The sequence below is a fragment of the Bombina bombina genome, chromosome 1, assembly GCF_027579735.1.
Source record: "Bombina bombina isolate aBomBom1 chromosome 1, aBomBom1.pri, whole genome shotgun sequence".
NCBI lineage: Eukaryota > Metazoa > Chordata > Amphibia > Anura > Bombinatoridae > Bombina > Bombina bombina.
Window position 1 is genome coordinate 1,327,840,391 of NC_069499.1, and position 16,218 is coordinate 1,327,856,608.

A 16,218-nucleotide genomic window follows, 5' to 3' on the forward strand; every position below is an offset into this window, starting at 1 on the left:
TGAGCCTTCAGAGAATTCCAGACAGCGCCCCAACCTAGTAGGCTGGCGTCTGTTGTTACAATTGACCAGTCTGGCCTGCTGAATGGCATTCCCCTGGACAGATGTGGCCGATAAAGCCACCATAGAAGAGAATTTCTGGTCTCTTGAATGGAATGAAGGACACGGCATGCATTTTGAAGTTTTGTTAACCTGTCCTCTGTCAGGTAAATCTTCATTTCTACAGAATCTATCAGAGTCCCCAGGAAGGGAACTCTTGTGAGTGGAAAGAGAGAACTTTTCTCTTCGTTCACTTTCCATCCATGCGACCTTAGAAATGCCAGTACTATCTCTGTATGAGATTTGGCAGTTTGAAAGCTTGAAGCTTGTATCAGTATGTCGTCTAAGTACAGAGCTACTGAAATTCCTCGCGGTCTTAGTACCGCCAGAAGAGTGCCCAGAACCTTTGTGAAGATTCTTGGAGCCGTAGCCAGTCCGAATGGAAGAGCTACAAACTGGTAATGCCTGTCTAAAAAGGCAAACCTTAGATACCGGTAATGACTTCTGTGAATCGGTATGTGAAGGTAAGCATCCTTTAAATCCACTGTGGTCAAGTACTGACCCTCTTGGATCATGGGCAAAATTGTTCGAATAGTTTCCATCTTGAACGATGGAACTCTTAGGAATTTGTTTAGGATCTTTAAATCCAAGATTGGCCTGAAGGTTCCCTCTTTTTGGGAACTACAAACAGATTTGAGTAAAACCCTTGTCCTTGTTCCAACCGCGGAACTGGATGGATCACTCCCATTAATAAAAGATCTTGTACGCAGCGTAGAAACGCTTCCTTCTTTGTTAGGTTTGTTGACAACCTTGACAGATGAAATCTCCCTCTTGGGGGAGAGGATTTGAAGTCCAGAAGGTATCCCTGAGATATGATCTCTAACGCCCAGGGATCCTGAACATCTCTTGCCCAAGCCTGGGCGAAGAGGGAAAGTCTGCCCCCCACTAGATCCGGTCCCGGATCGGGGGCCCTCAATTCATGCTGTCTTAGGGGCAGCAGCAGGTTTTCTGGCCTGTTTGCCCCTGTTCCAGGACTGGTTAGGTTTCCAGCCTTGTCTGTAGCGAGCAACAGCTCCTTCCTGTTTTGGTGCAGAGGAAGTTGATGCTGCTCCTGCTTTGAAATTACGAAAGGAACGAAAATTGGACTGTCTAGCCTTGGCTTTGGCCTTGTCCTGAGGCAGGGCATGACCTTTACCTCCTGTAATGTCATCAATAATCTCTTTCAAGCCGGGCCCGAATAAGGTCTGCCCTTTGAAAGGAATATTAAGCAATTTAGATTTAGACGTAACATCAGCTGACCAGGATTTTAGCCACAGAGCTCTGCGTGCCTGAATGGCGAATCCTGAATTTTTAGCCGCAAGTTTAGTTAAATGTACTACGGCATCTGAAATAAATTAATTAGCTAACTTAAGGAATTTAAGTTTGTGTGTGATGTCATCTAGTGTGGATGATTGAAGTGTCTCTTCCAGAGACTCAAACCAAAATGCTGCTGCAGCCGTGACATGCGCAATACATGCAAGAGGTTGCAATATAAACCCTTGTTGAACAAACATTTTCTTAAGGTAACCCTCTAATTTTTTATCCATTGGATCTGAAAAAGCACAGCTACCCTCCACTGGGATAGTGGTACGCTTAGCTAAAGTAGAAACTGCTCCCTCCACCTTAGGGACCATTTGCCATAAGTCCCGTGTGGCGGCGTCTATTGGAAACATTTTTCTGAATATAGGAGGGGGTGAGAAAGGCACACCGGGTCTATCCCACTCCTTAGTAACAATGTCAGTAAGTCTCTTAGGTATAGGAAAAACGTCAGTACTCGTCGGTACCGCAAAATATTTATCCAACCTACACATTTTTTCTGGGATTGCAACTGTGTTACAATCATTCAGAGCCGCTAATACCTCCCCTAGTAACACACGGAGGTTCTCAAGCTTAAATTTAAAATTTGAAATGTCTGAGTCCAGTTTATTTGGATCAGAACCGTCACCCACAGAATGAAGCTCTCCGTCTTCACGTTCTGCAAACTGTGACGCAGTATCAGACATGGCCCTTGCATTATCAGCGCACTCTGTTCTCATCCCAGAGTGATCACGTTTACCTCTTAGTTCTGGTAGTTTAGCCAAAACTTCAGTCATAACAGTAGCCATATCTTGTAATGTGATTTGTAATGGCCGCCCAGATGCACTCGGCGCTACAATATCACGCACCTCCTGAGCGGGAGATGCAGGTACTGACACGTGAGGCGAGTTAGTCGGCATAACTCTCCCCTCGTTGTTTGGTGAAATATGTTCAATTTGTACAGATTGACTATTTTTTAAAGTAGCATCAATACATTTAGTACATAAATTTCTATTGGGCTCCACTTTGGCATTAACACATATAGCACAGAGATATTCCTCTGAATCAGACATGTTTAACACACTAGCAAATAAACAGCAACTTGGAAATACTTTTCAAAGTAATTTACAAATAATATGAAAACGAACTGTGCCTTTAAGAAGCACAGAAAATATTATAACAGATAAAATAATTAAGTTATAGCATCAATCTTTGTCAGAATATACAGTTTTAGCAAAGGATTGTTCCCCTCAGCAAATGATAACTAACCCAGGCAGCAGAAAAAAATACACAAATAAACGTTTTTTATATCACAGTCAATACAATCAGCACAGCTCTGCTGTGAATGATTACTTCCCTCAAAAAAGACTCTTGAGATCCCTGAACTCTGTAGAGATGAACCGGATCATGCAGGAAGAAAATGAACCTCTGACTGAGTTTTTCTGATGCATAGTGAAAGCACCAAAATGGCCCCTCCCCCACACACATAACAGTGAGAGGGATCAGTGAACTGCTCTAATTTAAATCAAAACTATTGCCAAGTGGAAAAAAAGTGCCCAAAACATTTTTTCACCCAGTACCTCAGAGAAAAAAACGTTTTTACATGCCAGCAAAAAAACGTTTTACCTCAATAATTAATTGTCATTTAAAACCTATTGCAACTGAAGACAGCATGTGTATACACAGCTTAACGCATATGTTTGCAAGACGTTGTGTCCTATCAGTAACCCAACAACTGCCTTTAGCTTGACAAGTGTGGCGACTTTCACTCATCAGTGCACACAGTCCTCACTCGCCAGGTTTAATGCTATTAATTGAAACGTTAACCTGATTGGGTAGAAATCTCTGTCCAAACAGGCAAGTCTTCTTCATAATAACCTACTCAGAGATAATTATGTAAGACTCCCCAGTCTGTGGCTGCCGCTGCGTTATGGCTCAAGATTTCCAGAGCTGAAGACAGTGGAAGTGGTCAATGATGTCAGGGAAGGAGGGGTGAGGCGGCCATTTCAAAACGGCCAGAGAAGAACTGGCAAGTTGTTTCACTTGTTAAATATATTTCAATCAAATTTGGGCTACAGTTAAAAACATTAAATACATTATGTGAATAAGTAATAATATTTTTTTAGGTTGACTGTCCCTTTAACTGGAGAATAAAGCAATGTTTAAAGTTTTATAATATGTTGAAGCTGTTGAAAATTACATTGCAAGTTAGCTGCAGAGGGAAAAAAAATGTATTTAAATGTCTCTAATAATAAACCAAAAAAGGTAAAAATGTAGTAATACAAAAAGAAGCATTGCTGACTAGAGCATCTTATATTCAGGAGTCACAGCTTTGCAGACTGGAAAGGCTAGGGGGCGAGGTTAAAAAAAATAATCCATCAGAGCAAGTCATCAATTAATGTGCTACCGTTTTTCATCATTTCTCTGTATTTGAGTGTTCTCTTCAAAACAGTGCTTCTTTCCGGCCCGACTCTTAAGGAAAACTTACAGTGCTGCCAGAGCACAGCATTGTTTGTAAAAAAGTACAAACTACATGTACAGACCAACAAAACTAGAAGCATGCGTGCACACACTCCAACAGTCTCATTAAGAACTGAACCAACATTTAAAAAAAGGACCTAAATACTGAAATGCAGGACAGACTTTATTGTAAACTATACATGTTTTAACTTCAGGTCCAAAATCTAAGTGATATTTTACAGGGACTTTAAAATGACCACTTCTAATAAAGATGCGCTGTAACTTACTTTTTAATCTAGCCGTGCCATTCTACAAAACCCACTCTGTCCTCCTACTTCAAAACTCACTTTTTGTAAGCCAACGGTTTGAACTTCAATCAGTGCTCTAGCTACAAAAAAGTGCTGCATGGCTAGAGTGCTGATTAGAGAACAGTTCAAACTGTTAGCTCACTATAAATATGAGTTTTGAAGTGGGCGAACAAAGCGTAAGGTATTAATTAGAATGGCACGCTAGATTAAAAAGTTACAGCAAATCTTTATTAGAAGTGATCAATTTAAAACCCTGTAAAATATTGCTTACATTCCGGACCAGATTCGAAAACATGTAAAGTTTACCATCACTAAGTCTACATATTAGCTTGTCTTAAAGGGATAGTATACACCAATTATCATATAACTGCATGTAATAGACACTACTATAAAGAATAATATGTACAGATACTGATATAAAAATCCAGTATAAAACCGTTTAAAAACTTACTTAGAAGCTTCAAGTTTAGCTCTGTTTAAAAAGTTACTGAAACACCCACTGCAAGTGGGAAATAAGACACTCCCCCCCTTCTCCTTCCTTTGCATATGAAAAGACCCTTTACACAAACAGAAGCAAGCTGGAGTAGGTATACGTCGGTATTCTCCTAAAACTTTGGGGCTTGGTTAGGAGTCTGAAAATCAGAGCAATGTTATTAAAAAATAAGCAAAACTTTCTATTTAAAAAAACAAAAAAAACTTTATGGGCTATATAAATAGATAATCTACAAAACATTTATGCAAAGAAAAAACAAGTCCCTTTAAGCTTTTATGAGGGTTCTGGAGAGTCTCAAGCATGCGTAATACATTGCTGCCTCTGTGGTGCTGGCTGCATAGTACATTGCTGGCTCTTTCCTCTGGGTGCAGGAGTTCACTCCTTCCCATTCACTATTTAAAGGACCAGTCAACACAGTAGATTTGCATAATCAACAAATGCAAGATACCAAGACAATGCAATAGCACTTAGTCTGAACTTCAAATGGGTAGTAGATTTTTTTTCTGACAATTTTAAAAGTTGTCTTTTTCCACTCCCCCTGTACCATGTGACAGCCATCAGCCAATCACAAATGCATACACATACCATGTGACAGTCATCAGCCATTCGCAAATGCATACACACTTATTCCTGCAAATGCTCAGTAGGAGCTGGTGACTCAAAAAGTTTAAATATAAAAAGACCGTGCACATTTAGTTAATGGAAGTAAATTGGAAAGTTGATTAAAATTGCATGCTCTATCTGAATAATGAAAGTTTAATTTTGATTGAGTGTCCCTTTAACTGCACAAGCTATGCTTCCCTAAAGGTTCAAGTGAGCTAAAGGCTGCTTTCTGAGGGCAGATAGAATGGCATTCTAAGCACCATTTTACTCTCCCTTGCTATGTGTATCCAGCCTTAAAAGCAGTGGCTGAAAGGAGGCAAGCGTAAATGCTGAACTACACAGTGTACATTACCTTCTCTGCTGCACCTTAATTTCCCCTTTGTACTGTCACCCTGTACCGCACGGGTGTTCAGGAAGTGGCAGGAAATATTTTACATTGAGCTACAACATGACAGTAACATCTACAGGAAGAATTAACTTCAGGCCGAATTAACCATTTGGCTCCCGTTCTTTCTGCAAAGATGCTGCATTTTCTGAAATATTGCAGATCACAGCATGTTCTGTCTTGGATCCTCTACATCCGCTTCGCTTTCTTCACTCATGCCTAACACTTGCATAACAATATCTATATTCCTGTACTCAGGGCAAGCTTCTACAGAGTGGTTGAATGTGGGAAGAGCAGAGCAACACCACAAGATACAGAAGCTTGCAAGAGTGCATGCAGTATTACCTACGTTATCAGTGCTTTAATGAAAGAGCAAAAAAAAATAATGCTGCCATGAAGAACAAGCATATAAGATAATGTTTTGTGAATTTGTCAAGTGAGAGTCATAGTTTTACTTTGAGCAATATCTATATACATTGGAAATGCTACTCTGATTCAACAGTGACATTAACAACAATGAAATCTAAAAAGTAACCCACTATAAAAGCTCTCTGGTCCTTGGATTCTAGATCACCTTGAGTTTTGGAGGCACAAATTAAAACCACACTCAAAACAGAAGAGAATATTTTTGGACCAAAAGTAGAAGATCCTTTAAAGCTTCTGATCAATCCAAGGTAAAAATATACTTCAGTTAACTACAAGAGAGATTAACATAAAACACTTTGTAATTACAAGGCTTTTCTGTTGACTAGTATGTTAAACTTATTGCATGATGAATATGAAAGCTTTTGTAATAGATTAACACCCTATTTGCAAAATATATTTTTCAATGGCCAAATTATCCCCACCCACTTGTCTTACTTGGATCCAATCCAGACTTGACTGGAGTAAAGATGGCTTACCACTGTCATTTTGTTAGTAAACCATGATTATTATTTTTTCAGTATTTTTAGAGTTAAAGTAAAAGAATGTGAAAAATAAAACTCTAGTATGATCATTGGCTTATCAATGTGTAGTAAAATGAAAAAAACAAAAACAATGGTAAACATTTTGTTTACCATTGTCATTTCCCTCACCACAAACGCCAATATGTAAATCTGGAAAGCTTTTTGCTTAGGAAAGATTCTAGCAAACTGGAAATAAGCAAAATTCTTTAGTCTGAACTATACATAAAGGCGTAAAAAAAATGAGAAGGTCCCTTACTTAAACGTTCACGATTCAGATAGAGTATGTATAATTTTAAACAACTTTCCAATTTACTTCTGTTATCAAATTTGCTTCATTCTCTTGGAAACCTTTATTGAAGAGTAAAACTAGATATGCTCAGAAGAGCACAGGAGGGTGTACGTGTCTTTAGTACTCAATGGCAGCCATCTTAAAAGGTAAGGTAAAGTTGATAACACTACTTAACGCTATGTGTACTAGTATCCAAAAAAAACATAAGTTTCATTCATCAATTCTAAATTATCAATCCGAAATATACCTTTCTCTACCTTTCAAACATTGTCCTGTGTCTAATCTTTCGTCTGCCCGACATTTTGCTTGATTTGATTGACACCCGCTTGCTAGATTACTATCCAATCGGCTGTTTCCCCTACAGGGGTTTAGCCCAGCAATTCTGACGTCACTCGCCGATTAAGCGCATGCGCTGGACTCGACTCAACACACTTCAGCCTGTGCTCGTTCGTGAGTAGCGCATGCGCAGTGCTAGCGGTGTAGCGATCGCTTTGTTTTGATTCATTCTAAACATTTGTAAGATATCAAGCTCCTTATGTTTTGAATGAACCGCGATGTAAAAAATGACTACAATGTATCTGGCAGCGGGGGAAGTGGCGCAAGATAGTGATTCTGTGAACGCGCAAAAAACATGACGACAACAAAGGGGTGAGAACGCTTCCTGTAATAACAGAGATAAAACACGGAAGTGGCATGGGGGAGGAGGAATGAATATAACGCTTGCAAATAACAAGTTTGGATTACAGGTAAAATAAATAATAGCGACTACCTTATTCTTGATTTTTACTTTCAATATATGATTTCAATAAATTGAAACTTTACCTTACCTTTAAACTGTGGGTCCTATTGTGGGGGTCGTAAAAAATTCAGGGAGGCCAGTGTAAGAAGGGGCCTCCCGATTCCATTTCATTGCGCGATGTTAAAGGGACACTGAACCCAATTTCTTTCTTTCATGATTCAGATAGAGCATGCAATTTTAAGCAACTTTCTAATTAACTCCTATTATCAAATTTTCTTCATTCTCTTGGTATCTTTATTTGAAAAGCAAGAATGTTATTTTAGATGCTGGCCCATTTTTGGTGAACAACCTGGGTTGCTGTTGCGGATTGATGGATAAACACACCAACAAACAAGTGCTGTCCAGGGTTCTCAACCAAAAATTGGTTGGCTCCTTGGCTTAGATGCCTTCTTTTTTAAATAAAGATAGCAAGAGAACGAAGAAAAATTAATAATTGGAGTAAATTTAAGTTGCTTAAAATTGCATGCTCTATCTGAATAATGAAAAAAAAATTTGGGTTCAGTGTCCCTTTAAGGCCGGTCTTAGGGGTGTGATACGCTCATGCTTCCCTCCCCCTTTTGGAGTTGACTGTCCCTTTAAAGAAACAGAATACTTTTTTAATAGCCAAACTCCACCCATCACTTGCCTTATTTGGAGCAGCCAAAATGCTAGCCACAATAATTATGTTAAACAATTGTTTTGCAGCTATTTAACCCTTTAACTGTGTGGAGCTATTTTGCAGTTTTTAGATGCTGCTTATATTAAGGCCCTGCTGTAGGTCGTTCTCAGTGATACCGAATATATATATATATATATATATATATATATATATATATATATATATATATATATATATATATATATATATATATATCTTTTTTTCTTCAGGAGACCCAGAGAATTCAAATTATACCATTATTGTATGTATATCATGACAGGTAAGAAACCTGCAACAAAAAATGTGAAGAAAATGTTTCCACCTCTTAGCCAATAGCCTTGCGGGAAGTACAGCTTGGCGCAGCAAAACAGCACCAAACTGGATTTCCCACACGGCTATTGGCTAAGAGGTGGAAATGTCACCTCTCAGCCAAATAGCGTTCTGCCATGGGCTGCCTTTAGCAGCTCAGCCAACTCTGCTAACAAATAAAGGGGCTTTCAGAATGAAGTATTTTGAAGTCCCCTTTATTTGTTAGGATGGTAAATCCTAGTGTTTCACAAACGCTAGGGATTTACCATCACTAAGATTTTAGGTCATTCCATATGTAACTGAATACAAATATCATTGTTTGGCTCATAATTTTTAAACAGATTTGTCTAACCCTGGAGAATATATATATATATATATATATATTTTTTTTTTTTTTTCAGTGGTCCAGTTCTTCCAGACGACTTCAAAATTTGACCTTTTCCTATCTTTAACATTGAGTAGACTACTAACCTTTTTCCCTCTGGGCTAGTAGCTTTTAACCCCTGACTAGTAAACCATGGTGATATTTTTCCACGTATGTATGTGTGTGTGCAAATGTAAATTAACACTATAGAGATTTAATTATTTCTAAGTCTTTATTTTCGCTGTTCTTTTGGATATCTTAGATTATGTAAATTATTTTTTTTGTTTAGAAATTGTATTGTCCACTGAACCTGCATTTAGTTTGTATACTCATCACAAAGGTCACAAGAACTCTATTTATGAGCCTGCAGATCTATAACATTGCAGTCTATGTTTGGTCCATGTCTTCCAACATGAAAAATACAGCAAGTCTGTTTTACACTTTTTTTTTTAATGTTCAACACACTGTTTGGTATTTATATGTAATATTTAGTTTAAAGCATTTACACTTTAGTCTGCTGTTCCTTACTTTACCGCTAGAGGTTTGTACTGGCAGTGAAGTAGGGAACGTAGGACTAAAAGGTGAATGCTTCTAAAAGGAAGGTGCCTTACAGACTTTTTCTGATCATATAAACTGCACGTCTGTTTTTGTTATGGTCTGGAATATAAAGTGTCAACCTTAAAGGATTCCAATACTATATAAACAAACTGTATTACTGTGATATTTGGAGACTTGTCATGAGGGAGACATCTCCTTTGTTGTTTGTAATTTATTCACTTTATTAAAAGTTATTGTAAAGTTTTTTTATTTTATTGTACTGAACAGTATAGACAATTAGCCTTTAAAACAGGGGCACTTTCATTGATTACATTTTTAAGATCCTTTATTCGTAAAATATTTACCATCTAGTGATGGTAAACATCAGGTTGTTCCTCTGCCAGCACCTCATACTTTATTTAGTTTTTTTCCCCACTCTTGATTATTTTAACATGGTATTCTAATAGAATGTAGTACAATTAGCAGCTTAGTTTAAAGGTGCATTCTACTTATATTCCCCAAGGCAGAAAATGCTAAGATCTGTGATGTTATCGCAGAAAAAGCAGCATGTCTGCAGAAAGAACAGGACACATGCAGGAACTTTTTGATCTTTCACTTTGCAGCAATACTCCGCATCAGACTGTTCTCTTCAAACGGCACTGTGCTCTGGCTCCACTGTGTAATTTTTCCATAACCGTAAAGAGTGAAGCACTGTTTGAAGAGAACAGTCAAATATGGAGCAGGACTAGCGCCTATATGTATTTTTATAACCCGCCCCCTAACCTTTCCTGGTCTGCAAAGCTGCAACTCCTGAATGTAAGACATTCTTGTGAGCAATGCACCTTTTTTATTATCAGTTTTACCTTAATAATTATGTGATATTAGACCAAGAGCAAAGGAAACATTTATTCAAGAGATATTTTAAAAACATAAAATGTTTCTCTCTCTCTGCAACAATGAGATTTTCAACTGCTGCAATATATTATAAAACTTTAAAATTGCTTTATTCTCCAGTTAATCAACACATTGCAATTGAGATTGTGCTTTAGTGTAACTGCCTATGCCTAATATAAATTGAATTTCATTACAAAATGACACAGATAGATTTTGCGTGCGCGCCAAATCTACACTGTTAAAGCTAAATGCATATGAAGGATGGAGAGGGAATCTGGGATGTTGCTCAAGGAATCTGGGAGGGAGGTAGATTATTGAGGAGGGGCAGCTACACTACAGAAAATAATTATTTGGAAAACTGCCAGTACTCAAGATGGCAGCAAATAGGTAGAGGGGGAGGATTAGAGAGATGTATGACTTTCTGCCAGTACTTAAAATGGCAGTAACAATTGTGAGGTGGGGGAGTGAAGAGAGCAGTTTGAGGGGGGTCAGGGGGTGGGATGTGTCAGGTGGAAGGCTGATCTCTACACTAAAGCTAAAATTAACCCTACAAGCTACCTAATTAACCCCTTAACTGCTGGGCATTTAGCTGCCTTCTTACCAAAAAGCAAAGCCAAAGCCATATGTCTGCTGTTTCTGAACAAAGGGGATCCCAGAGAAGCATTTACAACCATTTGTGCCATAATATAATAAATAATTTCAGTGAGAAACCTAAAATTGTGAAAAATGTAATTATTTTTTTTTTTAGTATTTGATCGCATTTGGTGGTGAAATTGTGGCATGAAATATACCAAAATGGGCCTAGATCAATACTTTGGGTTGTCTACTACACTACAGCTAAAATTAACCCTACAAGCTCCCTAAATTAACCCCTTCACTGCTGGGCATAATACACATGTGGTGCGCAGCTGCATTTAGCATTTTAACAAAGGGGATCCCAGAGAAGCATTTACAACCATTTGTGCCATAATTGCACAAGCTGTTTGTAAATAATTTTAGTAAGAAACCTAAAGTTTGTGAAAAACTGAACAATTTTTTTTATGCGATCGCATTTGGCGGTGAAATGGTGGCATGAAATATACCAAAATGGGCCAATATCAATACTTTGGGTTGTCTTCTAATAAATATATATATATATATATATATATACATATATACATACATACATACACACATATACACACACACGTCAAGGGATATTCAGGGATTCCAATTCCTGACAGATATCTGTGTTCCAATGAAACTATCGCCAATTTTGAAAAAAAAAAAAGTTTGGAAATAGCAAAGTGCTACTTGTATTTATCGCCCTATAACTTGCAAAAAAGCAAAGAACATGTAAACATTGGGTATTTCTAAACTCAGGACAAAATTTAGAAAGTATTTAGTATGGTTGTTTTTTGGTGGTTGTAGATGTGTAACAGATTTTGGGGGTCAAAGTTAGAAAAAGTGTTTTGTTTTTTTTCCATCATATTTTATAATTTTTTTTACAGTAAATTATATGATATGATGAAAATAACGGTATCTTTCGAAAGTCCATTTAATGGCAAGAAAAACGGTATATAATAATATGTGTGGGTACAGTAAATGAGTAAGAGGAAAATTACAGCTAAACACAAACACAGCAGAAATGTAAAAAATAGCCTGGTCCCAAACTGTCAGAAAATGAAAAAGTGCTGTGGTCCTTAAAGTGAAATTAAATCCTAGCGTTTGTAAAACGCTAGGATTTACTATTGAAACAAATAAAGGGCACTTTCATTCATGAAGTATAAGATACTTCATGTAGAAAGCTCCTTTATTTGATTCAATCGATCGCCGCTCTTAGCTCCTACAGCAGAGCACTACTAAAAAATAATTTGAACTAAGAGGTGACGTTTTCACCTCTTAGCCAATAGCCGTGCGGTAAATCTGGCTCCCATGGCCGCCAAGCCGGATTTACTGCATGGCTATTGGCTAAGAGGTGAAAACGTCACTTCTTAGCCAAAAAATTTTTTAGACGTGGGCTGCCGAAGCAGCTAAAAACAGTGATCGACTGAATCAAATAAAGGAGCTTTCTACATGAAGTATCTTATACTTCATGAATGAAATTGCCTTTTATTTGTTTCAATAGTAAATCCTAGCGTTTGTAAAACGCTAGGATTTACTTTCACTTTAAGAGGTTATAGGGACACTGAACCCAAATTTTTTTCTTTCGTGAGAGAGCATGCAATTGTAAGCAACTGTCTAATTTACTCCTATTATCAATTTTTCTTCATTTTCTTGCTATCTTTATTTGAAAAAGAAGGCATCAAAGCTAAGGAGAGAGACATTTATTGGTTCAGATGCTGGACAGCATTTGTTTATTGGTGGGTGAATGTATCCACCAATCAGCAAGAGCAACCCAGGTTGTTCATCAAAAATGGGCCGGCATCTAAACTTACATTCTTGCTTTTCAAATGAAGATACCAAGAGAATGAAGAAAATGTAATAGAAGTAAATTAGAAAGTTGCTTAAAATTGCATGCTCTATCTGAATCACGAAAGAATAAAATTTGGGTTCAGTGTCCCTTTAATAACAGAAGAAAATTGGAAAGCTGTTTAAAAATGTATCTGAATCATAAAAGAAAAATGGTTTCATGTCCCTTTAAGAAGACAATTCTTCAGTATGGGTACATTTAAACATAGTTTGAGGGTACTTATTCCACACAGCCCACAGCTCCATCCAGTGCAATAGCAGGCTACTGTACTGTAAAGTGAATAGGGCTAGAGATGAGGTTTTCATTTGCAAACAAACCCTTCTGAAGGAAAAACAGAGGCAGTTTTATGGGTCAGTATTAGATTAAAAAGTCAAAAAAGGAGAGTGCCCCAAACCCCATCTTAAATTGTGCACATACTGCACAATATCAAAAAATAAAAAAGGTAATTCCAAATTGAAATGAACCTTATTAAAAAAAAAGAACACCTGGCAGATACACTTACACTGCTAGACATACACTGCGCTAAACACAGACACACACAAGGCGCTAAACACAGACACACACAGAAACTGCGCTAAACACAGACACACACACAAACTGCGCTAAACACAGACACACACACAAACTGCGCTAAACACAGACACACACACAAACTGCGCTAAACACAGACACACACTGCGCTAAACACAGACACACACTGCGCTAAACACAGACACACACTGCGCTAAACACAGACACACACTGCGCTAAACACAGACACACACACACAAACTGCGCTAAACACAGTTTATGGGTCAGTATTTGATTAAAAAGTCAAAAAAGGAGAGTGCCCCAAACCCCATCTTAAATTGTGCACATACTGCACAATATCAAAAAATAAAAAAGGTAATTCCAAATTGAAATGAAACTTATTAAAAAAAAGAACACCTGGCAGATACACTTACACTGCTACACACACACACACTCTGCTAAACACACACACACTGCTAAACACACACACTCTGCTAAACACACACACTCTGCTAAACACACACTCTGCTAAACACACACTCTGCTAAACACACACTCTGCTAAACACACACTCTGCTAAACACACACTCTGCTAAACACACACTCTGCTAAACACACACTCTGCTAAACACACACTCTGCTAAACACACACTCTGCTAAACACACACTCTGCTAAACACACACTCTGCTAAACACACACTCTGCTAAACACACACTCTGCTAAACACACACTCTGCTAAACACACACTCTGCTAAACACACACTCTGCTAAACACACACTCTGCTAAACACACACACATTGCTAAACACACACACATTGCTAAACACACACACATTGCTAAACACACACACATTGCTAAACACACACACATTGCTAAACACACACACATTGCTAAACACACACACATTGCTAAACACACACACACAGCTAAACACACACACAGCTAAACACACACAGTGCTAAACACACACAGTGCTAAACACACACACACTGCTAAACACACACACACTGCTAAACACACACACACTGCTAAACACACACACACTGCTAAACACACACACACTGCTAAACACACACACACTGCTAAACACACACACACATTGCTAAACACACACACACATTGCTAAACACACACACACATTGCTAAACACACACACACATTGCTAAACACACACACACATTGCTAAACACACACACTGCTAAACACACACATTGCTAAACACACACACATTGCTAAACACACACACATTGCTAAACACACACACATTGCTAAACACACACACATTGCTAAACACACACACACATTGCTAAACACACACACATTGCTAAACACACACACATTGCTAAACACACACACACATTGCTAAACACACATTGCTAAACACACACACACATTGCTAAACACACACACACATTGCTAAACACACACACACATTGCTAAACACACACATTGCTAAACACACACACACACACACACATTGCTAAACACACACACACACACACACATTGCTAAACACACACACACACATTGCTAAACACACACATTGCTAAACACACACATTGCTAAACACACACATTGCTAAACACACACACACACTGCTAAACACACACACACAGCTAAACACACAGTGCTAAACACACACACACAGCTAAACACACACAGTGCTAAACACACACACACATTGCTAAACACACACACACATTGCTAAACACACACACACATTGCTAAACACACACACACATTGCTAAACACACACACACATTGCTAAACACACACACACTGCTAAACACACACACACACATTGCTAAACACACACACACATTGCTAAACACACACACACATTGCTAAACAAAGACACACAAAATGGTTGTTATCACACCCAGAGTTCACACTTGCAAGGATATACCGGCACACAGCATTCTACGATATTAGTGGGGAGGGCCAGTGATCCTTCCTGAGCTATTCAGGACACGGCTCAGAGGAGGGATTAGGCCTCGGGCCTGAGTGAGCACATCACAACAGAACGCTACGTATCCAGGGAAAGCATGATGCGCTAAGAATGGGTTTGCGCATAGATAATACATATGCACACTAACCCCAGTGCAGCCGGTTGGGACGCCCGTTTAGATAACAAGGTGTAAACCTTTCGGCCGCCATGTAGCGCTTAACAATGCATTGAAGTCCTCTTCAACAGCTGAGGTATATAGAATAAGATCATCATTCCCAGACCAAATCTTCACATAATTAATACTAGATACGAAACACTTCTGAACACCATGTTCTCACCTTCCCGGGGAAAGAGCCCTCTCCGATGTGCCCAATCTTCTTATGTCGCGCGAGGTAAACGCTCGTACCCGTGGAGTGAAACCGAGAGTACTGTTGTCTTGTGTGGCTAGTTTCCTTCTTCCTCTTTGCGTCTTGCTGACAGTTTTACTTATTGTTATGTTCTTGTTTATTTTATTATATTTTATAACCATCCAAAAAAAACGTCTAAGCCGCCGTTGTTGTCACCAATCGCCGAAGCGCGCGCGCCACCAACAGCCACCCCACAATGAGACAACACTGCGGAGCGCGTCTGTGAGCGCGCGCGCCGATCCGGCGTCAAGAACTCCATGAACGCGCGCACGCCGATCAACGTTCATAATACTCAGCAATCTGTAAAGTGCGCGCTTAAAGCGGTTTTCCCGCCCGCTTGCATTTAAGCCGCGCCTAGGTGACTGGTGTAGGTGGTGGTTACTTTATAGAGGTGGTAGAGGCGTATAATGATCATGCATGGAAGTGTAATATATTTTAAAAATGCGTTTGTACTATTTATTACTTACCCTTTTATAGATAGTAAACTATTATTTTCATGTTAC

At 38.6% G+C, this 16,218-nt stretch overlaps 1 protein-coding gene across 2 annotated transcripts in view; it reads right to left on the reverse strand.

Moving 5' to 3' along the window:
* Positions 1–15,915, reverse strand: part of SIAH1 (siah E3 ubiquitin protein ligase 1) — an 80,904-nt gene extending 64,989 nt beyond the window's left edge. For both annotated transcript variants that reach the window (XM_053702017.1, XM_053702008.1), the window contains exon 1: positions 15,647–15,915. The gene's annotated coding sequence lies outside the window, so the exon portion shown is untranslated. The remainder of the gene's footprint in view (positions 1–15,646) is intronic.
* Positions 15,916–16,218: the final 303 nt, after the last annotated feature.